Source organism: Psammomys obesus, unplaced genomic scaffold (genome assembly GCF_907164565.1).
Source record: "Psammomys obesus unplaced genomic scaffold, mPsaObe1.curated_primary_1811, whole genome shotgun sequence".
NCBI lineage: Eukaryota > Metazoa > Chordata > Mammalia > Rodentia > Muridae > Psammomys > Psammomys obesus.
In genome coordinates, this window is record NW_026590405.1 from 4,328,479 (window position 1) to 4,352,775 (window position 24,297).

The following is a 24,297-nucleotide window of genomic DNA, read 5'->3' on the forward strand; positions in this document are numbered from 1 at the left end:
CATGACCTAGTGACCTGAGTGACTGGTGGGAAGGGTGCCCAGAGAGAAACAAATTTGGAGGGGAGAGGCCCCCTTTTCTCCTCCCCTGGCACAGGGATAAAGGCAGGAAGTCATTCTGTACCCCCAATCCAACAGCAGTCAATACCAGTAGGAAGCTAGTTGGCACAGAGTCCAGTGACATGCAGCTTGAGGGGCCAGCCCTGCAAAGGGGAGAGGGCAAAGGTCAGAAGGGGGCCTGAAATCAAACCAGCCCTTGAGAAGGCTTGAAGGGCCTGGCTATGGGTCAGGGACTCGGCAGGGGGGGGGAAGCCACCCTGTCTAGACCCTTTGGACTGGGTTAGGGTCATGTGGGCATCATTGGGATCATGTGGGTTTCATTCTGAGAAGTGCTAGCTTGTCCTTGAATGGGGGTAGGAGGGGGCAACGCCTGTGTGCTCCTGGACATCAGGAAGACTCTTTGCAGCTGGTAATGAGGCCAGGCTCAAAGCACAGAGCTTTGGGGACAAGCCTTACTGAACTCAAGTCACTCTCCTACTCTGAGTTCTGTCTTCATACACAAAGCGAAGGGTGCGCTCCCATGGACTGTCCTCCAGTGCACCACTAAGCCAGATGTTGGAAGTGGAGCTCGTGGCCTGGTTGGCAGAGTGCTTGGCTGGCATGCACAAAGCCCTGGGTTCAATCTTCAGCACTGCCTAAACTGAGGGTGGCGGTGAGTGCCTGTGATATCAGCCCTCAAGAGGTGGAGAAAAAAAAGGATCAGAAGTTCAAGGTCATCCCTGAGCACATAACCAATTCAGGCTAGCCTCTGCTACACCAGTTCCTGTGTGAAAGCAGAGCAAAACAAGACAGAACACCTCAAGAAAAAACAAACAAACAAATAAACAAAACCCCTCGATGTCAAAACAGGCCACTAGGGTCACTCAGGGGGAGGAAGGGAGATGGCTCAGCAGCTAAGAGCACTGATTGCTCTTGAACCTGGGCTCAGTTCCCAGCACCCAGGCGTCAGCTCACAACTGTTTGTAACCCCAGTTCCGGGGATATGAGCTCTGTGGGAGTCAAGGGCATACATGGTACCCGCACACACACGAAGGTGCACACACGAAGGTGCACACTCATCCACAAAAAGTAAAAGTAATAAATCCTTTAAAGAAAGAGAGAGAAAAGAGAGAGGAAAAAGAGAGAGATAAAAAGCCAGGCCCGGTGGCGCATGCCTGTAATCCCAACACTCAGGGAGGCAGAGGCAGGCAGATCTCCGTGAGTTCGAGGCCAGCCTGGTCTACTAAAGCAAGTCCAGGACAGCCAGGACTACACAGAGAAACCCTGTCTGGAAAATGGTGGGTGGTGGATCATATTCCTCCTGCTCAGGGTGTATAGGCGTTTGCCAGTTAGCCTCTTATTTACCTCATTTTTGTATGTGTGTGTGTGTTCTATGTAACTATAGCCCCTCAACTTGAAGGCCTCCTTTAAGTCACATCTCACCCAGCATTTGGCCACAGTAAGAAGAAAAGTGACTATTATGAGGGCCTCTCTGGGAAGTGTGCACCTTCGTGTGTGTACGAGGTAGGGTTAGAAAACTCTCCCATAGACTCCCAGGTCAAAAGAATACAATCGAGCTGGAGAGATGGTTCAGTGGTTAAGAACACTGTCTGCTCTTCCAAAGGGCCAGGGTTCAACTCCAGCACCCACGTGGCAGCTCACAACTGTCTATAACTCCAGTTCCAGGCTGTCTGACACCCTCACCCCAAGGCACATTAAATAAATAAATAAAATAAATCATTTTTAAAATAAAAAAGAATACAATCATAAGCTCTAGACATCAGGTTCTCAGCACGGGGTCAACCTTGATTCTTTTGCACCCATGTGTTTTGGTTTTGGTTTTCCTTCTTCTCTTTAATGAACAAGATACTTCACTTACTAAATCAAACTGAGAACTTGTCCCAGAGCAGGGGTAGCTTTGGCTCTGTGTGGCCTTGGGATAGTGGCTGCCCTCTCTCTGTTCCTGTAGAGAAGACAAGGTCATGACCCCTGCCCTATGACCTCACAGAAGATACTGAATGGGAGGGCATGCAGGAGGTATGGATGCCCCAGTGCTGGCATGTGACGGAGGTGGTGTGGGGAGCGCTGCGAGAGGGACTCCAGCTCGGAATTGCCAGTCCGATCTGCTCCCCCCATCCCCCCTGCCTCCTTCCCACAGGCTGCCCACGCCTCATACATACCAAGTCCTTACCACATCAAGAATTCATAATCATCCCAAAATATTCAATGGGGATATGAAATATTTACACACAAGACACCAGACGATGAAACGAGCGTGTCCCCGGCCCTGACGGAAACCTCTCTCCGGAAGGGACAGGAGGCTGCTGAAGAGGGGAGGGTGGGCCGGGTGATCTCCATGGGTCCTCTCTCTCCTCTCAGAGCTCTGGGCCTTGAGGGGATGAAGCGACAGCAACCCCGGGACTCCTCCATCACTGAAACCTCGAATCCTCCCTCTCTCGCTGCAAGTGTTTTAGGGAAACTCATCTTTCTGCTTGCTTACACCTGAGTCACAAAGGACCTTTCTACCGTCATTTAACAACTTACAGCTCAAAAGTTCATGCAAGGCAGGCATGGCAGTGCAAGCCTACTAACCCAACACAGGAGGGGCTGAGGTGCGAGGAGGCCACGTTTGAAGCCAGCCGCGAGTTCAAGACCAGGTTAGGCTACCTAGAGAGACCCTGTCGGCATCCCTCTCTCACCGAAAAAAGAAAGGAAAAAGGGTGAGAAAATATGCGGTCCCTGGCCTTGAATGGCTCCACCTTGCTCCCACCAGCCCTGCTCAGCCTAGTATCCATGCTCTTGCTCAGAGGTCACCTTGCCCATCCCCCTGGCAGCCTGGGTCCCCCGTGTCAGCAGACCCCAGCTCTGTCAGCACACTGGGACACACAGAGCACAGATGGGCCCCCAAGCAGCCCTAATGGCCTCGTCTGTCTAATTAGCATGCAATTAGCCTAATGCATATTTTAACATCACATCAGAGTTGCTCATCAATCATCCCCTAGCCAGGCATAGACAGACAGACAGAAAGTTGGGCTGCAGAGCTGGGAGGAAAGAGATCTTGCTGGGGACTTTTGGGGGGGGGGGCTGTCCCCACTCCAGCCCCACTACAGAGCTGCCTGGGGGTCTGTGCCAAGTCAAAGGACCAAAAGTCTTTCCTTATAGCCCCCAATGGCAGAAAAGAGTTATACAAGCCTCAGTTTTTCCACTGCAGCTTAACTGCCACTTGAGGCAGCAGAACTGGCTGCATCCTTTTGCTCCCAAGGACACCGTCTCTCCCATCGAGCTGGGAATCCTTTGAGACAGACTCCTGTCCTCTCTTTTCCTGGCCTTTCCCAGAATTCCCAGCTCAGGACTATGATCCAGGACAGAAGGAACACTGGTCTAGAGGTCACCGGATACAAGTGTCACACAGAGTTGAGAAGATGGAGGCTTATGAAGTAAAGGGGCCTGATTCAGTGCAGGCCCCTGGGGAAAACCGTCTCAACCTCTCTGAGCTTGCTTTTTGTCAAATGCGAAAGGGTTCTCATGCCGCCTCCTCTCTGGAGTTGGTGGAGAAGTTGAGAGCTCGCATTATACTCACTCACCCTGCCTTCAGTCCACGGGCCTCCGTTTGGACTCTGGCCATTTAGCTACTGGTGACAAGAGGACCCTTGACACCAGCGCCGAGTAGAGGCCAAAGCGTGAGGCGGGAGGTCTTTGTGTGGAGAGTCGGGGTGCAGTCATGAGTGGGAGAGGGAGAGCCTTCCTCCTCCATGGGGATGAAGTGGAATGTGACATTGTTCCCACCAGACCCTGAGCGGCAGAACACAGAGGCGCCTAAATATTTCATGGTCAAATTCATCAATAATGGAGACCGAGACTAAATTACATAACTGTCACCTTTCTGTTAAATAATATTTTCTGCAGGGGGCTGGGAGGGGGCCAGGGAGGCCTTTATTGCAAGTCATGAATGATTTAGGACAGCAAATAAAGGGGATCTGGAAGAGAAGACAGGCCTTCTAGAATCATCCAACACACTGCCCTGCCATGAGGGACAGCTGGACAGACTCAGAGTACAGGCAGAGAGGGTCCTGGCATCTCTCCAGAGATGCCAGATTTCTGTTACTATAGCAAAACACTGGAGATAAATCAATGTAGGGAGAGGAAGGCAGGGACCAGGAGGCATAGCTTGGTTGGTGGAGTGCCTGCCATGTCCCCCACGACAGAAACAGGGTGTGGTGGCACACGCCTGTGATCTTGAGAGGATCAGAACTTCAAGGTTACCCACTGTTACAGAGAGAGCTAGGGGTCGTCCTGGGCTAAATGAAACTTTGTCTCAAATGGAATGCAACAAACCAAAAATAAGCAAAGAGGGCTACAAGCATGGCTCAGGAGCCAGTGTTTGCCGAGCTACTGTGATGATCTGAGTTAAATTCTGGGGACCAAAATAAAGGTGTCAGAAGAAAACGAAATCCACAAAGTTGTCCTCTGATTTCTACACATGTGCTTCAGCTCAACATCATACACACACACACACACACACACACACAGCCATAATAATTTTAATTTTTTTTCAAGATAGGGTTTCTCTGTGTAGCCATGGATGTCCTAGGACTTGCTCTGTAGACCAGGCTGGCTTTAAACTCATGGAAATCCATCTGCCTCTTAAATGCTGGGATTAAAGGCGTGCCAAACAAATTTTTTAAGGAAATAAAAAAAGAGAGGGAGAAAGAGAGAGAGAGAGACCTGATATGGTGGTACAGGCTTGCAATCCCAGCACTTGAGAGACTGAGGCAGGAGGATGGCTGCAATAATGGAGCTCAGTCTGAACTCCATACTGAGTTCGGCAAACAGCTATTGAGCAAGACTTTGCATCAGAAGTAAGAAAAGGGGCGGGGGAGGTGGCTCAGTGGTTAAGCGCACTGAGTGCTCTTGCAGAGGACCCAGGTTTGATTCTCAGCAGCCACATGGCGGCTCACAACCATCGGCAACTCCAGTTCCAAGGGGATCTGATGCCCTCTTCTGGCTTCTGCAGGTACCGGGCGTCCGTGTGGTACACATACATACACGCAGGCAAAACACCCGTATACATACAGGAATAAAGTAAGTAAAAACCTAAAAGAATTTTAAAAATAAACGTAGGAGAAGAGCTTTGTTTGGGCTGAAGTTTCGTTGGCCCCAGAGCCTTCCAGCGGAGTGCACCTTACAGCAGCCAGGAGGCAAACAAGGTCAGGAGAGGACGGACTTCCGCTGTCCCCTCGGGCAGTGGGTCCTTCTAACAGGCCTCCTGAAGGTCCGCCGCCTTCCCTCAGGCCCAAACCTCTAGCATAGGGGGCTTAAAAAAAAAAAAAAACGGTCCAGAGCCAAACCAAAGCAGGTGGGCTCTGGGGACAGGACCCTTTGAGGGGCGGGGCCTCACTGGAAGAAGTGGGTCGCTGTGGGCGGGCCTCGAGGTTCCACAGCAGAACCCCACTTCTCTGCCTGCTTCCTGATGGCAGGCGCAGTGCCAACAGCGCCCTCTCTCACCTGCCACCGCATGCTTCACAGAAAGCCTCTCGTTCGGCACGGGGCTTCTTGAGGTCCAGACTGGACGTTCTCCTCCAACCCTCAAGTCGGTGCCAGCCGAGGGAGGCGCCCAGGACCTGCGGCACCTCTGAAGACGATGGGAGGGACGGAGAGAAGGTGGCTCCCAGGCCTTCACGGAAGGCGAGCCCTCCCCTCCCGGGAAAGGGGCCTCCGTGGGCGTGTGTGCAGCCCGTGTGGGAAGGGTGAGGGCTGGGAGCGCTGTGCCCGCTAAGTGTATAATTACACGGTACTTGGGGTAATTTCCCTGTTCCTCAAGAAGCGCACGTTGGCCCTGATTTTCCTATCTGCAGATTGTAAGCTCGTAATTAGTAGCAAATTACCCACACAAGTGACAAATTTTTGTGCTTTCAAGTAAACAGACGAAATACCCACAGTTCATAAATTGCCTCTCGGTGCAGCAGGCACCTGGCTCCCGGCGATGCCCAAGCCTGCCCACACATGGCCGGAAAGGGGACAGAGCCGGTGAGAATGCTGTGGCTGCAGACAGAGGGAAGGCGGGGGCTGGCTCGTCCTTACCCTTGACCCTTCCAGCGCGCGGACCAACACGACACCAGCAGGTCACAAGCGCTGAGGAAACGGCACGGTTGTTGGCAAGGGCTGGGAAGGCTAGGGCGGCGGCCTGTGCTTCAGAGTTAAGCGGACGCCTGCCACCCCTCTGTCACTCACAGTCTCACTGGTGTCCTCCCAGCTAATGCCACCCCACTGGGTACCACACGCTGACAGAACACTGACCCTCTTACGCGCCTTCGTTTTGTTTTGTTTAAGACAACGTCTCATGTAGCTCAGGCTGGCCTCAAACTTGCTGTGTAGCCGAGGCTGGCCTTGAGCTCCAAGTGTTCTTTGCCTTCACTTGAAGGCGAAGTGGGAGTTAAAGGTGTTCACCGCCACACCAGTTTTGTTCTATATCTGTAAATATTCTTCTTTTTCTAGACAGGGTTTCTCTGTGTAGCCTTGGCTGTCCTGGAGCTAGTGCTATAGACCAGGCTGGCCTCGAACTCACAGAGATCCAGCTGCCTCTGTCTGCCAAGTGCTGGGGTCAAAAAGCCCTTTCACAGGGACCGCACATAAGATATCCTGCATATCAGACATTCACGCTGCAATTCACAACAGTGGCAAAACTTACAGTTCTGAAGGAGCAATGAAAACAGCTTCATGGCTGGGGTCACCACGCCTTGAGGAGCTGAACGAAAGGGTCGCAGCCCTAGGAAGGCTGAGAACCCCTGGCTTGCAGGTGAGTGTCCCCCCTCGGGTTTTAAGGGTGAGACAGCATTATGTGTGCAAAATTCTTATCAGCCTCTTGCACACAGCAAGGGTTCGGCCAACGTGGCGTTACGTTTATCAGTGTTAATCCTCAACTTGTGCGTGTCAGTCCTTAATCCCCAATCTCCGGCTGCACGTTCGGACATCGCTCCCACGGCCCGTGTCTGACAAGTGTTCATTCAACAAGCGCTGATGTTCTGTTTCCCTTGAGCTCCCCAGTGCCATCTGCTCTGTATAATGTCCTTCCCCTCTCTGGCTCGTATGTTCCTGCCTCACCCCAGGGTCATTATTCTTAGTTTTTACATTTTTATTTACCATTATCTCATGTGCATCGGTGTTTTGCCTGCACGTGTGTCTATGTGAGGGTGTCAGATCCCGGAGTGACAGGCGGCTGGGAGCTGCCATGTGGGTGCTGGGATTTGAACCTGGGTCCTCTGGAAGAGCCATCTCTTCAGCCCACAAGGGACGCTGCTGCCAAAATGCCTGGTGAAAGTGTCTGGCAGGTCGCTAGATCTGTGCGTGGAAATCTGCTGTCTTGGTGGCGCCTACTCACAGCTGCAGGTGCTTCCATCTCACGCGACTCTGGGCTGGCCCTTGGGTCCCGCCTTGACCAACGACCAGAGCACGGGTTTTGCGCCAGTTCCTGCCTGGGTCTTAGGAAGGCCTGGAAGCCTGGTGGGCTGGAGCTGGCTGGTAATTCTGAGGGAATTTTGTGAGCTGACTGATAGTGACTCGGCAGCTCCCCCTGAGTCTTCTGTTGTTGTTGTTGAGACAGGGTCTCATGTAACCTAGGTTTGCCCCCAACACACGGTGTAGCCAAGGCTGGCCTTGAACTCCCAATCCTCCAAATCTCTGCTTTTGGAATGAGTATTTATTGCTATTTATGAATATTTATTGATGAGGGGATGTATGCCATAGAAACTGGCAAATATGCTAAACCAAAAGCTCTTTCTTCTGTTCCTCTGCTTTCTGTTTGTTTGTTTTTTTATTCTAGCCCCAGCTGACCTGGAACATATTCTGTTCAGTTCATGCTGCTTCAAATTCACAGAGATCTTCCTCTCTCGGCCTCCCAACTGCTGGCACCAGGAGAGTGACTCACCACCCTTGTCCCTCCCCACCCCCATTACCAGCCTACCCCTATCTGGCAGCTTCCACTCCGAGCTCTAGTGAGACCTGCCCCACCAGCTGAGCAGTCCTGAGCCTTCTGTTTCAGCAAAGACCCTGCCCCGACCCCTGTGGAGGGCACAGGGCACAGGGAGAGGCCCTGAGACCCTCAAGGTAACAACCAGGAGTCCAGATAACCTCACTTGAGCCTTTCCAGCTGACTGCAACCCCACAGTCCTCCTACCTGGGGCAGCACGAGGGAAAAAAAGCCACCTACACAGCACCCCAGGGGACAGCTCGTCCTTGCTGTAACCCTGCAGGGTTAGGGTCAAATAAAAGACTCTTGTTTTAAACCAGGAAGTTTGGGGGTACGTTGTATCATTCAGCTATCACGCAATTGACAGCTGAGTCCTGTGTCCCCAAGACAAAAAACCAGACAGCCCCGCCACCCTGGTTTCCCCCATACCTTTCTGTAGTTCCTGGGGGTGCAGGAAGCCCAAGGAAAGGATGCTCTAAAGAGGACAGGGTCACTTGCCCAGAGCCACGCCTGTCTTGCAAGGGATCCCGGCCAGCATCCTGCCCACCCTCCTCCACAGGACAGACAAGGTGAAGGATATGGAGCGTGGGCCTCCACTGGGGAGCTGAGACAGTCACAGAGTCCCCTCCCGTCCCTGTTGACATTTGCAAAGGACTAAATTAGGAGACAGGTAAATGCTATTCTTTTCTTCTCCTGGGGACCAGGGAGGAGGGAGGCAGACTCCAAGGGATTCTGACTGCTTCAGGCTCAGTGAGGGCCTTAGGGTCCAGCGTGACGCCAACCTTGCAGAGTGCTGAGTCCTTATCCTTAGCCAAGGTTGCTGGGACTGGTGCAGGACAAACCATCCTCAGCCTGTGCCAGCATCCCAGTGCCTGGGGAAAGCCGAGGCATCCTTACCCCTCAGCGACAGGTTCCTAACTTTCCGACAGAAGCCTAATTTGGGAGATTTGGGAATGTGAACTTCTAAGGATCCTTGGGAATTTCTGAGATCATTCGTCGTTGTGTATTGCTCTCCATCGCGCTGTTTTTAAATAATGAAGAGTGACTGTAAATAACAAACAGTCCAACAATTCTCAAAGTAATGTTCAAAATCTCGGAAGTCATTTTTTTAAAAAAAGGACGTAATATAAAATGCATAGACTGTTATTGCTAAGGGCCTCTATTTTTACAAGATTACACATTTTAATAAAATATAAAAATAGTTCTCCACCTGGTATAGATGTTGGACAAGCAAACCCATCAAAATAAGAAAATACGAAAATCACAACTAATGCCAAACATGTCATTAGAAACTGAAAGCTAACACAAATATTTAATATTCAAATTTTTGTTTGTTTTGCTTTTTGAGACAGGGTCTTTCTGTGTAGCCCTGGCTATCCTGAAACTCTCTCTGTAGACCAGGCTGGCCTCAGAATCACAGAAATAGATCTGCCTGCCTCTGACTCTTGAGTGCTGAGATTAAAGGTGTGCCCATCACATTAGGTTAATTGTTATTTCTTAAAACAGACAAACAAACAACCACAAAGCCTGATGGTCTGGATCTCTGTTTTGAACAAATATTCCAAACATAGAAAGCAAACATGTTGGTGGTGGCCTTGGGGGGGGGGGGGGGGGGAGGTAGGGAGCGGAATGACCGAGCCTGTGTCTATGCGCACCTTTAATGCGGGAATTCACATACTCAAGACTCTCCACGAACAATGAGGCGCTTTGTCTGCTAGCCCTGGTTTCATTTCTGTCACTGAAATTGATGCTGCTTTTGCTCATTCATATATTGAATCTGATTCTGAGTTTGCAGCCAGAGAATTCCACAACATTCCCGGCTTTTTCTCTTTACATTTCCTCCATAGTTAATATTCAATCACTGGAAAAAGGCAGCGCCCGTGACAGGATGGTATTTGAAGAATGGTAACATTTGGGTCTCCCCGCAAGGTTAGCGGTACTATGCATACAAAAATTGCCAATTTAGGGGCTTATTCTGCTTCTAAAACTTACGTCTTGAAATATTGCCCACAGGATCTGCATAATGTATACTATGCAAATAAACTTATTAATATTTATTTTATTTGGAAGATTGACTTGCCATCGGCAGTAGACGGGGCCACAAACACGCACTGATATAACAGCAAGGGCGGTAAGGAGGAACCCCTGATGAGAAGGCCACTTCCTCCCCATGGACTCCTGTCTCCCACTTCCGGAAATATCGGTGTTAACTTTCAACCCCACATATCCAGGATTCTGACTCCTGTGTTCAACTTAACAGGAAAAGATTCCTTCGAACTGTAAACATTCCTGTGTGGGTGATGAGGCGCCAGCCCTCAAAGAGAACTTTCAATAATACCTCTCCCCATTTTCCCAGAACTTTTGGGGACTTGAGATTTGGGAAAAGGTGATGGATGTCCTGAGAAACACTAGGGAGATGCTGCTGTGTTGTGGTCTTGGGATGATTGGGATGGTTGTCAGGGGAGCCACGGGGGTGGGGGACAGGAAATGTTCAGGGCATTTCCTAGGTCTGTAGCTCAGCTTCAGGATGTGGGCTTCCTCTGGAGAAAGTAAATCCTCAGGACAGGAAGGGTCATTGTGGTCCAGCAAAGAGAGGGCTGGATTCAGGGGAAAAGGCCCCTGGGTTCGCTGGTGCCCCTGGGCTCACCTAAAATGGTGCTGCTGTTCAAGGGTCTCTTTTAGTCCTTCATCTCTGTGGCCTCTGGGACATCCATGATTGTGGCTCCCCACTAAGGTCAAGTTTCAGTCTAGACCTGTGGTGGTCAATCTTCATGGCCAAGTTGACTGCATTTAGAGACACCTAGGATACGTGCCTTGGGCCTGTCTATGAGGGTGTTTCCAGAAAGGATTAACTAAATTGGAAAGACCCACCCTAAATGTCTGTGGTACCATCCCATGGGCTGGGGTCGTGAGCTGAATAAAAAGGGGGAAAGGAGGAACGGAGCTGGGTGCTGGCATGAATCTCTGCTTCCTGGTGGTAGAGGCAGCGCAGCCAGTCACCTCTGCTACCACAGCTGACCGTATCCCCTAAACTGTGAGCCAGAACAAACACTTCCTTCGGCAATGGGCTGTCATCGAGGGTTTCGTCAGAACAGTGAGGAAAGTGCTAACGCGTGTGTTTAGTGGGAGAGGTTAGCAAACCCCAAAACAGGCAACGCTGTCATCACAGGCTGAGCCTTCCCCAGGCAAAAGGTTAAAATTGCCCCCGCCGGAGGAAGGGCCGACTAGTTGAGGTACTTATGGAGATAAATGGGGCAGAGGATGAAATGACAAAAATGCCAATTACCGACCTGCAGTCTGCAGCAGAAATGAGAACTACTGTATGCACCCGCATCGCACGCCTAGCTTCCTTAAGGATATTTATCTATTTTAATGAAGTTTCCTTTGCTCTCCTGTCTCCCCTGCCCATTGTACTCATATGGGGATGTTTTAATGGTGACATTTAGAACGTACTACATAGATTATAGAATGAGAGATGGAATCATAATGCGTTAGGAGATTGAAAGTCTTTGTTATCCTTGGGTGGTGACTGGCAGGAATTTGGATGATCCCCTTTGGGAAAAAGGAAAAGGAATTTTTTTTTTTTTACTGGAGGAGAAATTGCATTTTCTGGTAGAAGCAGGTGGTGGTGATGACAGGCGAGTTTAAGAACAGACTATAGGGGCCGGAAAGGTGGCTCAGTGGTTAGAAGCACTTGCTGCTCTCTTAGAGGACCTGGGTTCAGTTCCCAGTTCCCACAGTGCGGCTTACTTCGGTTCCAAGGAACCCAGTGCCCTCTTCCGGCCTCTACCAGGTACTACAGGCACACGTATGTACTCTCAGGCATGAACACACTCATACAATAAGTAAATGGTGAAGAAAAATAATCCAGGCGTAATGGTTACTCAACTTTAATCCCAGCTCTCAGGAGGCAGAGGCAGCCGGATCTTTACGAGTTCAAGGACAGCTTGATCTACATAATTGAGTTCCAAGTCAGCCAGAGCTACACAGTGCAACTCTGTCTTGAAAAAAACAAAAGAAAAAGAATGTACTATTGTGGACATTTATCATTCTTGATTCACTCTCCCACTCCCTTTCCCTCTTTCTCTCTGTGTATGAGAGAGAGAGAGAGAGAGAGAGAGAACATGCATGCACAATGTGAGTGACAGGGTCTCGCTGTGTAGCCTGGCTGACCTCACACTTGTCCTCCTTTCTCAAATGGTTTGTGCTTCTTAAATGTTGAGCTACGATCTAGGCCTATGTCTAGGACTCCTAAAAAATAGTTGTTTTTGCTTCGTGACTTTGAATGTTTTGTCCACACATAGGTCAGTGTACCAAGTGTGTGCCTGGTGCCCTCAGAGACCGGAAGAGGGTATCAGAGGAACTGGAACTGCAGTGACAGACAGTTGTGAGCCTCCATGTGGCTGCTGGGAACGGAACCCAGGTCCTAGGAAGAGCAGCTATGGGGCTTAACAGCTGAGCCATCTCCTGAGCCCCTCTAACTATGACTTTAAAACACTCTTTCTTTAGATGGAACACCATTATGCTTTATCTGTCTATTTGGACATCTAGTTCCCTGTCCAGGTGGTCACACGCCCTCTTTCAGGATGGGGATGGATCTTTGTTTTGGGCCTGTCTTCCAAGGGAAGATATCCTGCTGATCAAAGGAGGAAAGGTCTGTGTTTCAGTTCAGCTTGTTCCATTGCTCCTGGACCTGTCGTGAAACTGAACACCACAGAGGGGACCACGTCAGAGGGAACTGTGTGGTAAGGCAAAGTGGCTTACCTCATGGCAGACAGGAAGCCAAGAGAAAAATACAGGAAAAGACCTAGGCAAGATAGAGCCGCCAAAGAGAGCACCTCCAAAGGACCTACTTGTTTTGCTTAGGCCTCCTGGAGTTTCCATTACCTTCCAAAACAGTAGCACCAGCCGAGAAGCAAGGCTCCCACACATTAGCCCGTGGGACGCTTTGTATTCAAACCACAGCACGGTATCGCTGACTCCCAAAGGCTCATATCCACTTCGTATGAGCAAAATAGATTTAGCTCATCTCCAACAGGCCCCCAGATGTTAACCGTTCCAACATCGCTCAAAAGTTCAAGCCCAAGGTCTGTCTCCCTTGAGATTCAAGGCAAACTCTCTGCAGGGAGCCACTGTCAAGAATGAAACAGAACAGAGGCTGAGAGATGGTGTGCGGTGGTTGAAAGCATTGTCTGCTTCTGCAGAGGACTCAGGGTTGGGTTTCCAGCACTTACACCAGAAAGCTCATGGCTATCTGTAACTGTAGTCCCAGCATGTCGGAAGCCTCTTCCGGCCTCTGTGGGCACTTCATGTGTACAGACACATGTAGACAAAACACTCATACACATAACATAGAAATAAATAAGTAGATAAATAAATAATTTCAAAGCGAGTTCTGCTCTTCTGTGAACGAAAGCACAGAGTAAACATTCCTAATCCCTTATTTCTTTATTCTTTTAGACAGGGTCTCAGATGTGGCCCTGGCTGGCCTGGGACTAGCTATGGAAACCAGGCTGGCCTTGGATTCAGAGCCCCATCTGTCTCTGCTTCCCGAGTGCTGGAATTAAAGGGGTGTGCCACTCATCTGGTTTTGTTCCCAACACCTCTTCAAGAAGCATCCCCAGCTGGGTACCAGGGCCAGGACACGCAGCCTGTGAGGGATATCTCATGAAAACCATCCCCACAGAGGTCATTCATTAAAACACGAATCTACAGTGAGATCATAGTTCCAGAAGGTTGTCCGTGAGGTCCATGCTTGTCTTGTGCTGCTAAAATTCTGCCTTGTTACCCAAGCATGGCCATTAGAACAGATTTCAGTGTATTTTATTTAATAGATTGCTGGGCCTAGAACCTTAAACTAGGACTTTCTAGCATGTGAGATTCCATTGGTTCTGCAAATGTCAGGGATTAGTGTAGAGGGATTTTAATCCAGCAACAGGGCTACTAGACACACCCTCAGCACACACCTTTAATCCCAAACAACGAAGGTAAAGTTAGTTTGTAGAAGGAAGTGGTGGTCAAATTGAAGGGCAGACAAAGTGGTGAATCAGAGAAAGATTTGACAGAATGAGTCAGAGATAGGATATGCCCAACTCTCATGGGAACAGACAGGAAAGAGATGCTACTTAAGAGCGGTACAGTAGAGAGAGGGTAGAGAAGATAAGGGCACAGTAGAGAGTTCAGTAGAGAAGACAGCACAGCAGAGTTGAGTTCAGTACAGCACAGGAAGCTCGGTGCAGTTCAGTTAGTGGAGTTCAGAAACACAGCAATTCAGAAGAAGCTAAGAGAGGCCAGCTTGGATCAGTCAGCTTGGAGAGGAGCTTTGCGCCAGACCAGCTGAGTTGAACCAGAGTTCAGAAGGAGCTAGAAAGGGTGAGCTTATTCAGCAGTTAAGTCTCAGGGGCTGAAAACATTCTAGGCCTACCTTGTACAAAGGCTGTCATCCCAGCACTTGGGAAGTGGAGGCAGGGAGTTCAAAGGTCTTTCTTGATGTCACAGGGAGTTTGAAGCCAGCCTGGTCTATACAAGACACCATTTCAAAACAAAACAAAACAATAGGGCTGGAGAGATGGCTCTGCAGTTAAAAGATCTGTATTACGAGCACTGAGGACCAGAATTTGGAACAGTAGAACCTCGTAAATGCCCCATGGGTATGGTGGCCCACCTGTGACTCCAGCCTCGGGAGATGGGAGATGGGATCTCCAGAGCAAGCTGAGGAAGGAGGTCAAGCTGTACGAGCTAGCTCTGGGGTTGATTGAGAGGCCCTGATTCAGTGAGGGACGTGGGGAGAGTGAGCTGAGATGGCTGCCAGTATCAACCTCGGACCTCCACATACTCATGAACATGTGTGCCTCCACATGTACAGCGTGTGTCCACACACATGGACACACACGTGCATACCCTAGACATGTGAAAAATCATAAATAACCCTGCACCTGGGAGAGGTGGCTCAGGGGTCCATAGCACTTGCTGCAGCTGGGTGGAGCACGCCTCTGATCCCAGCATAGGCAGGCGGATCCCTGTGAGTTCAAGGCCAGCCTGGCCTACAGAACTAGTTCCAGGACACACAGAGAAACCCTGTCTCAAAAAACAAAACAAAAACAAAACAACAACAACAAAAAAAACGACAACAACAACAAAGCCCTTGTTGCCTTTGCAGAGAACCTGGGTTCGGTTCCCAGCCCCCACATGTCGGCTCACAGCCATTTGTAACTACAGTTCCAGGGGGGACTCGGCACCCTCTCCTCGATTTTTCTGGCACCAGGTGCGCATACATACGTGTAGGCAAAGCACTTACACACTCGAATTAAAATAAGTAAATACATCTTTTTGGTGGCTGTCCACCCAGAGAGGAGATGGCCCTGTGCACTATGACCCTGTGCACTGTGGAACTGATTGGCCAGAGGCAGATGGGCGTGGCACTGCAGACTGAAAAATGTGTTCCCAAAGGACTAGAGGCTGAAGTGGCCTGTGGGGACAAGGAGGGGACGGCCCGGTAGGCAGGGCCCAGACCTCCCCCTCCCCATCGCCAAGCACTGAGCTCTGCGAGCTGAGCCTAAGAAGCCGAACTTGATCCTGGAGGCTGTGGAGCCATGAAGGGATTTCCAGTGGATTTACAATTTGGAAATCTCCTGCAGGTTTGCAGCGTGTGTGGGCTGGAAGCGGGAAGCTGTTGGGTGGCCTTTGTGTAATCCAGGTGTGAAATGAGCAGGGATGAAGGCCCTGCTGATCAGAAGAGGAAAGGGTAGACGGAGGGGTGAAGATGAGAGAGGTAGGCAGGTGGGCTGGGGAAAGCTGCAGGCCTGGACCGGGCATACTAGGAGGGAGGGAAGCACTCGGGGTGAGGTCTCCCGAGTCTGCCTGGGAGATCTGAGCCTACACTGAGATGAGAGATACAGGAGGAAGGATGGGACTGTGTTCTAAGCAGAGAGGTGGCAGCCCTGGGGAGCTGGGCTGAAGGTAGAGCTAATGATGGCAGAGAATTACGAAAGCGTGCTCGGCAGAAAGGGCGACCTCCCAGGGATGCAGGAAGATTAAATGAATTAATACACACAGTGGGCTGGGACTGGCGCCTCTCACAAAGCATGCTAAAAAGAGTTTGCTATTAATTTTACTATTGTTAGCCTTGTTTTACGGTCCAGGAAACTGGGGCACAGAGCACTCAAGGAGCCAGCCAGGGTCACGCGGGCCACAGGACAGCCACGGCAGAGCACTGTCCTGGCCCCCAACACGATGCTGCCTGCAGCAAACTGACTGTGGAGGGTGAGGTGAATGGCTTACACAGGAGGAACAGGAAAGGGAGTAAGGCAGAGGCCAAGAGGGACCCTGCTTTGGCTAAAGTGTGTTTTCTTCCACGCCTTTCTGAAGGCCAAGTTTCAGCTACATACACGGCTCATCCCTGGAGAACCTTTAAAAGATATATAAACCATCTTCTTGTCTCCTACCCATGAGCCTCTGCTTCAGATATTCTGGAAGGGTCAGGGTCCTGACCCAAATTTGAGAAACCTTGGACACAGGAAGGAGACCGAGTGCCCAGGACTGAGATGTCAGGATAGACACGGTTCCTGTTTGTTTCTCTTGAGACAGAGGCTCATGCATCCCAGGCTGGCCCCCCACACCCCCGAGTCAACCTACAGCGAAAAGTGATCTCCAGCTTCTGCTGTTCCTACGCTCACCTCCTGGCTTGTACCCCCATACTGGAAGCCAGAGCTTTTCTAGCTCCAGGCAGGTGTTCTACCAACTGAGTTACATCACCAGCATTCCCCGCCCCCCAGCATGGTCCGGGTTAAAGGCTGGGAGGAAGGCCCCGTGAGAGCGCGGGCAGGTGACGGGGGTGGGGGGGGGGTGGGCACCGGGGGCGGGGCTAACCCAGCGTCCTGGGCTTTGAACAAATCTCTGGGTGGGTGGACTGGCCTGGCCTAAGCAGAGCGCCTCGGTTTGGGGTTCTGCTTCCGCCTCCCTCCCCTCCCCTCCCCCGCCCCCCCCCCCTCGCGGCACGTCCCTCAGAGCCTGTCTCCTCAATTAAACCGTGCCGGGTTCCCGTGTTTAAATGACGGGATCGTGTGAGCACTTTGAGGGCTGTGGGGAGGTTGTGTGTGTGCGCGCGCGCCCGGTCACGTTCCTGTTGCTTCCACCCCTGCAGGTGGCTGGCTGGTGACAGACTGGGAAAAGAGCGTGGGAAGCTGTCTGGGACTCCTGGGCAGCTCCGTGGCTTGGCGGACAAGTGGGGCCAGGTCAGCGTGCGTGGGCTGCGGAGGAGCAGGCGTGGGCTCCTCCACAGACCCAGGAGGGGACTGGCGAGGCCGATGGCCTGTGACCTCCTCCATGCTTACCCTGGAGCACCCTTGCTTGATGGGCTTTGCTCAGGAAGGCTGCCCGGGAAGCGGGCACGCCTGAGTGCAAGCCTGTGAGCTCGGCTCCACACTCAAAGGGGCCCTCCAGAGAGACGGTGGGTAGGACGTCCTCTCTGAGAAGCAAGCCTCTCCAGTGTGTGACTCTTCAGCTGACCTCTTCCGAGCGGTGGGGATAATTGGAGCCGCAAGCGCGTCCGGTTTGTTTGGGTGTCGAGGCACCGAGCGTGCGCACGTGTGTCTGCAGCCAGCCAGCCACCCATGGAGCAACCACGGGTCAGTGGAAAGGGCGGTTGTTTACCGAGGGGCACCCTGGTGGTGTTGAGGCTGGCTGGCTGGTGGCCTCTTGGCTGCCCCTTCTGCGTGTGACAGCCTTTCCCAACGCCCACCTGTTCAATAAACAAACCTCCTGAGAGTCCCCCTCTTGTCGCATCAGTGTCTTCCTCCAGAAGCCAGCTTCCGGTTGCAACTGCGCCTGAAGAGAGCTGTGCCCTTTGACCCTGGTGGGTGGGCCGGGGTCCATGTTGGGCGTGACTATCCTGTGAGCTAAGCATGCCCCGTTTGCCGAAGACCTTCCCGGCGCCCTGTTGACTGTTTACACCCTCTCCTGGAGGATGGGAGGGTCACGAGGCCCTCACCTGCCCTAGCGGTGCTCCCACGCCACCAGCTGTGTGCAGCTCCGCCAAATTGCACACAGCCTGGCTAGGAGCTATACGATAAGAGCAGGGAAGACTAGGGGGCTGCCATTCACTTCCCTGTTCCTGGTGTAGGTCTAGGTTACAGACACTCATAGGACACATGTCCTGTTGACGGTTGATACGATGTAATCACACACACACACACACACCTAATTCAAATAGGTTCATATTTTGTGTTGGGCCCCATTTGCAGCCGTTCTGCAAAGGAGCCATGGGATTGAAGGTGTCTGGTAGCAGTCTCTTGGGGCTCTGGGAGGGTCAAAGCTAGGATAAATGTGGTCTCTGTCTTGCCTGGGTTTCTCTTTGGGGTTACCACCCTAGGACCCGTTCAGAAATGCCGTGGCTCTCTGGGGAAAGGGGTCCCTTGGCATCCCGGGTGTAAGGCTGTGCCGAGAAGCCTGGCAGTCTGGGAGTGGGGATTTGTTGGGTTGAGGGCACAAGTGAGGCAGCATCTGTTTAAGCTGTAAAGGCTGGTGTCAGCTGGTGCCTGGTGCATAGTAGGCCTTCAGTCCATACCTGTTTGAATGAATAAGTGGATAGACAGATGCGTGAATGAGTGAACACAAGAGTGAATGAATGAATGAAGAGCTGGCTGGCTGGGAGCTGAGTCCAGAGGCTGTTGCAGGTTGGGCTGGTTTTGTTGAGGGGCAGAGAAAGGGGACAGAGGCCTCGGGGAATCAGGACTCAAGGACTCTCAGCCGCAGCCTAGCCCCACCCTAGCTGAGTCGGCTCTGGCCACTGCTCAGCATCCTCTCCTAACGACCCGGGTGCTGTGCAATGCAGGCTTCTCATTGGGCCCTTCGTTTCCTCAATTGCGACACAAGCCGTTTTAATGAGTTATTGGAAAAACCGAGCCCCGCTCCAGGCCGGAGAAGCTGCAGACTCAGAGCGGGTGGTGCCGGGAAGTTCTCTGAAGAGCGTGAAAGGGAATTTAAATGTTCCCACAGCTCCCGTCTGTAGGAGCACTGCGGCCTGAGGGAACCCCTCAGCACAAATGGGTTGGAGTGTAATAGTCCAGGCCCTTAGGGCAGCTACCCCAGGACCTTTGCACTTGCAATGGCCTTTGCCATGACGGAATGCCACTTCCTCTTTGATCATTTTCCTCCACTCCCACCCTTCCACCCCCACTAGGGAACTGCAGGACACGTTCTCAGAGACGCCTCCCGGAGTGGCGAGGGAGCTGGGGGAGGGCCTAGATTCTGTGAGTCGAAGGGTAGGTGCCATTCCCGAGGGGCGTTCTCGGGATGAAAATGGTTCGGCTTGGGCTGGTGGGAAGGCTCGGAGGGCGAAGGAGCGTCACACCAAGGCTGATGAACTGAGTTCGGTCTCCATGACTCCAGGGTGGAGAGAGAGAGAAAGAGAGAGAGAGAGAGAGAGAGAGAGAGCTGACTCTTGAAGGTTGTTTTCTGGTCTCCGCGTGCGCATTTTTTTTTTAAAAATATAGTAGAACATTACAAAGAATGGGGTGGTTTGACGTTGGGTCCAGTTATGCTGGAGGTAGGTCTACTTCCGGGACACCACTTCCGGCCTCTCTGACTCCTCCCTCTGGGTTCTCTCAGCTCGCTACCCTGACACTGGATGTCTGGCTTGTGCTGCTTTGGCCTGGCCCACAGGGGCCTGCGAAGCCTCCTTCAGGGTGAGCTGGAGCGCTATGCTTTCCTGTCTCAGCTGGGACAGCCAGCGCTTTAGCTGTTGTCCAGGGTCTCAGCACCATCTCCACAGGTAGGGTGGCGGTGACTGAGGAGTGGGGGCTCACCTCGGCTTGTCTGCAGGGCCAGGGCTGCGCATGTGCACCCTGGCCCTCTGTGGGTCTGCGGGGCGCCGGAGGTTACGGGGGGTGCTCTGGTGGGTGTGTCCAGGGCACGGTGACAGGAGTCAGTGACCTGGCAACACGAGGTTTCTTCTCCAGGACCCGGGAGAATCAGACATAATGAAGCCTGGTTTCTCAGCATTGCGGCAATTGGAGACTTGGGATCCGAATTTATTTGACTTGGAAAAATAAAACAGGATGACATTTATTGCAGGAGGATGTGGCAGTGTAAATTCAAGCCCACTCCAGTGCAGGAGGCCCTTGGGGCCTCTAGGCAGAAGGGTCTGGGTTGAAAGGCCTGCCCTGGCCAGGGTGGGGGGAGGAAAAGGGGGCAGAGGTAGGGGCAAGAAGGCCAGCAGGGAGACAGCAGAGGAACGTAACATTTTGTTTTGTTTTGTTTTAATGTGCTTGAAAAATAACATTTCTTTATTTCTGATTGTAAAAATAACACAGGCTGCTCGTGGAAAATTGGGGAGAAACCACAATATATAAAGTCAGAGATGCAAATCACCCCAAATTCCGTCGCCCACGATAGTCATTAAAATAGAATTATCCAACCTTCTCATCTTTATTCCATACCGAGCTCTTTAATAATTGAGGCCATATTAATATTATTTATATAATTTATATTCTATCTGTAGAGGACAGCAGATCCCTTAGCTCTGCGCAGGAAACAGACGAGAAACCTGCTCACACAGTCCCTTGCTCGTCCACACTCACGTCTTAATTTACAGGACCGTGGAGCACAGAGGGGGAAAAAATGATAGGTGCCAGCTGTGCCAACAAACAGCATGGTGACCCTGAAGAAGCGACTTCGAGCTTCCCGTGCCTCGGTTTTACAACCTGTACCTCAGAGCGTTTTTGAAGAGAGTCATATAGAAATGTTCGTTAGTAGCTGTCATGGTGTCCTCCAGCCGTGGTGGAGGAGGAGGGCAATCACCAGAGCTTCGGCATTCAACTTGTGGCTTTGAGGGCTCCTCTACCTCCTTCTTTTTCTTCTTCCCTTCTCCTCCACCTCTTCCTCCTTTTCTTTCTCCTCCTCCTCCCCCTCCTCCCTTTTAAAGATTTGGGGCTAGAGAGATGGCTCAGCGGTTAAGAGCACTGACTGCTCTTCAAGAGGACTGGGGTTCAGTTTCCAGCGGCTCAGACCGTTCTGTAACTCCAGTTTCAGGAATCAAATGTCTTCTTTGGGCTTTATCCGGCCCCAGGCACACATGCTTACATCCATGCAGGAAGAACACTCCCACGCTTAAGATGAAAATCAGTCTTTTGGATGAGGCACTGAAGCCAAGAAAAGGCACTCAGCAGTGCCAGCCTTGCTGTGCCACACTGCAGCGGGGGCCAAGCCTCTCTGTTCCTCAGTACCCTCAGCTTCCAACCAGCTGATGAAGGTGAAGTAGCTGCCGAAGGCGAGTGATTTTTAGTCTGAGCGGCGACATTTTAACCCACAGCTGCCCCTCCCCCCAAAGCCCTGGAGTAGGAGAATAAAAGGGTGAGCAATAAACAGGCTGGGTTAGCTTAAAAGGGTTGAGTGGTTGGTTCCTTCCATCCCTGCGGCCATGCCTGAAACGTGATCCTCCATACCCGCTCTGACAGGCGCTGAGGGTCCCCATAAGAGCCAGGGTCAAACATTGAGACTAGTTAATCAAAGGGACAGTAAGACGCCTAGGCTCTGGGCTTTTGGAACTGCTTGGCCCATGGCAGGGACCCTGGCATTTCCAGCCCTCCCTGGACACTCAGAGCAGTCAGAGAACATCTCGTGAAGTCAGGAGACAGCCCAGGGTGAGCCGAGGGGGAGGGGCACAAGCTTGGTGTAGGTTAGAGAGAGGAGGGGGAAAGGAGGTCCTGGCTGGGGTGATGCAAGCCTGGGGTCACATGGGAGCAGAGGGCGTGGCCTTGTGCTATCAGTGCTCAGTGGGGCCAAGGACAGCTGTGGTCCAGTGGAATCTGTGTGGATGGCGCCCCCTGCAGGCGCCCCCTGCCTTTCCTCTCACTGTGTGTGTGTGTGGTGTGTGGTGTGTGTGTGTGGTGTGTGTATTACAAGCTGCCCCTCAACCTCATACTTAGATCACAAACTATAGTCGTGGCCTCCCTGGGCCACAGAAAGAGCTCAAGGCTAGCCTGGACCACTTTGTAAAATTCTGTCTTGAAATAAGGAGAAAAGAACCCGGAGGAGAGCTTGCCAAGTATGAGTGAGACCTTCGGGTTCAGTCTTCAGGGAAGAGGGGAATTAGTGACTAAAAGAAAGCCCAGAAGGTTAAACAGAAAAGAGCAAGTGGATTTCAGGGCCCCGTCCTTGAGCCCCCATGCTGTGACCTCAGCCTTACTGTTCCCCATCCTGGGCCGTCTCTTTAAGCTGGGGAACATTTGATCCTGCTTCTGGCAGAGGCTGCTGGGAGAGTGAGAAAAGCCAGCTCAGCGGAACAGGATACTTCCAGTGGGGCTGCAGAAGCCAGGGGACAGGCCCTCTCAGCCTGCTCTTGCAAGAGGAGCACCTGGCCTGACCTCTGGCCCAGCCACATCCCCGAAGCAGGAGGCAATGGCGATACTGTCTCCGCAACCTGCTTGCACAGGGACCTCCTCTGGCTGCCTTCCCCTCACCCCTTTGCTTCCTTTCTTCAAGAATCAAGAATCAGCTCCACCGGGCTGGGCTACCTGGGACTCAGATCTATGTTCTTAAAAGCCGGGCATTTGCATTTGCCCCTAATCCATATACCAACCGAGCGGTTCAGGCCTCGTCCAAAGCCGATTTGTGTTGGTCAGTGTGGTCAGCTTGGCTCATGGGCACACAGGTGGCTTCGGTGTGTTCAGCTCTGCCCTCAGTGCTGTGGGTGGCCCCGACACGAGCGGGACACATGGAAGTACATAAAACAAGACACTGATGCCTGCTCTAGGCCTGGGACATGAGTGACATCCAAGACCGGGCGGCAGCTAGGGTTCCAGAAAGTAGCTGATCTGCAGATGCCACTCGGTCCCATGGGCTGAGATGGCGCCCCCGGAGAGGCTATCGGGGTGGGTGGGGACAGGCTTCTTGCCTGAGTGGAGCCTGGCACGGCAGAGAGAGCTGGTTCTCTTCCCTGCGCGTACTGCCAGCTGCCAGTGTCAGAGATTCACCATCAAACAGACCCAGTTCCCAGGGGCCTAAAGAGACATTTGCATCGAGAAAACACCCAGATAGCATACCAGGCTGCTTCCCCGGGTGCTGAGAGTGGGAGGCTGCAGCCCGCCGGGCAGAGGAGGCAGGAAGAGCATAGGGTCAGCCACCAGGCCAGGGTGTACAGGCCTTCCTCTGTACTTTTAGGGTCCAGCCCTAAATCTATTCGCACCCATTTCTACATCAGGGTCAGAAACAGTCTCCCCTCTAAGGCTGAGGACGGGGTGCAGGGCTGTGCCTCCCTCCTCAGACCAAGCTGCCTGTAGACAGCCTGTGTGTCCTCAAATGGGGCCTCCCTAAGGACAGGTTTTGCTCCCCCTCCCCCCAGGTTGGAGCTCCCTGAAGACAAATTTTATTTACCTCAGACTGGGCCTCTCTGGTGACTGGCTGGGTCTTCCCTTGCCCTTATCTTCTACCCAATGGGATGTCCATACATAGGTATGAAACTTGACTAAATAAATGGTTGAATCCTTCTGCCTGTTGTCGTCATTGACCCATTCAGCGGGGACACAGAGCCTGGTAGCCCACAGTCCCTATGCCCTCTCAGAGCACGGAGACCATCAATTGTTTAAAGTTGGCGATAAGACAAAATTGCTCCTGATGTGGGGTAAACAAAACCCTCCCCTTTCCAACAAGAGCCTGAGCAAAGGGAGGCTGGGATGGCCCAGGTGACTCCAAATGGGAAATGGTGGGTTTGGGGGGGGGTGTTGTTTTTTGATTTCGATGTCAGGCCTCCATCACAGCTCACAGGCCTTGGAGACTGATGATGGCAGGAATTTTAAGAGGTGGCCCAGCAACATCGATAGACAGCAGGACATCCTGGAGCCCGTTGAGAGGAAGGTCACACAGTGGGGCAGGGCGCAGCCGCAGCACCGTGGCAAGCCAGTCAGGGAGCAGGGCTGATGGCCTCACTATTCGCGTCTGTAAAATAGACAGGCCGCCTGTCCTACCACACAAGCACAAGGTGAGGAGAAAACAGGAGAGTCTGTGTGGAATCCACTGCAGTGTTCAAATGTGAGGGAACTGTCTAAGTCAGGGTTTCTAGTGCTGAGACAAAACACCAAAAGCAACTCAGGGAGGAAAGGGTCCTATTTCATCCTACACTCCCACATCATAGTCCGTCAGGGAAGGAAGTTGGGCAGGAATTCAAGGCAGGAACCAGGAGGCAGGAACTGAGGCAGAGGCCATGGAGGAGTGCTGCTTGCTGTCTTGCTCTTTTACGCCATCCAGAACCACCTACCTACTCAGGGATGGCATCACCCACAGTGGGCTGGGCCCTCCCT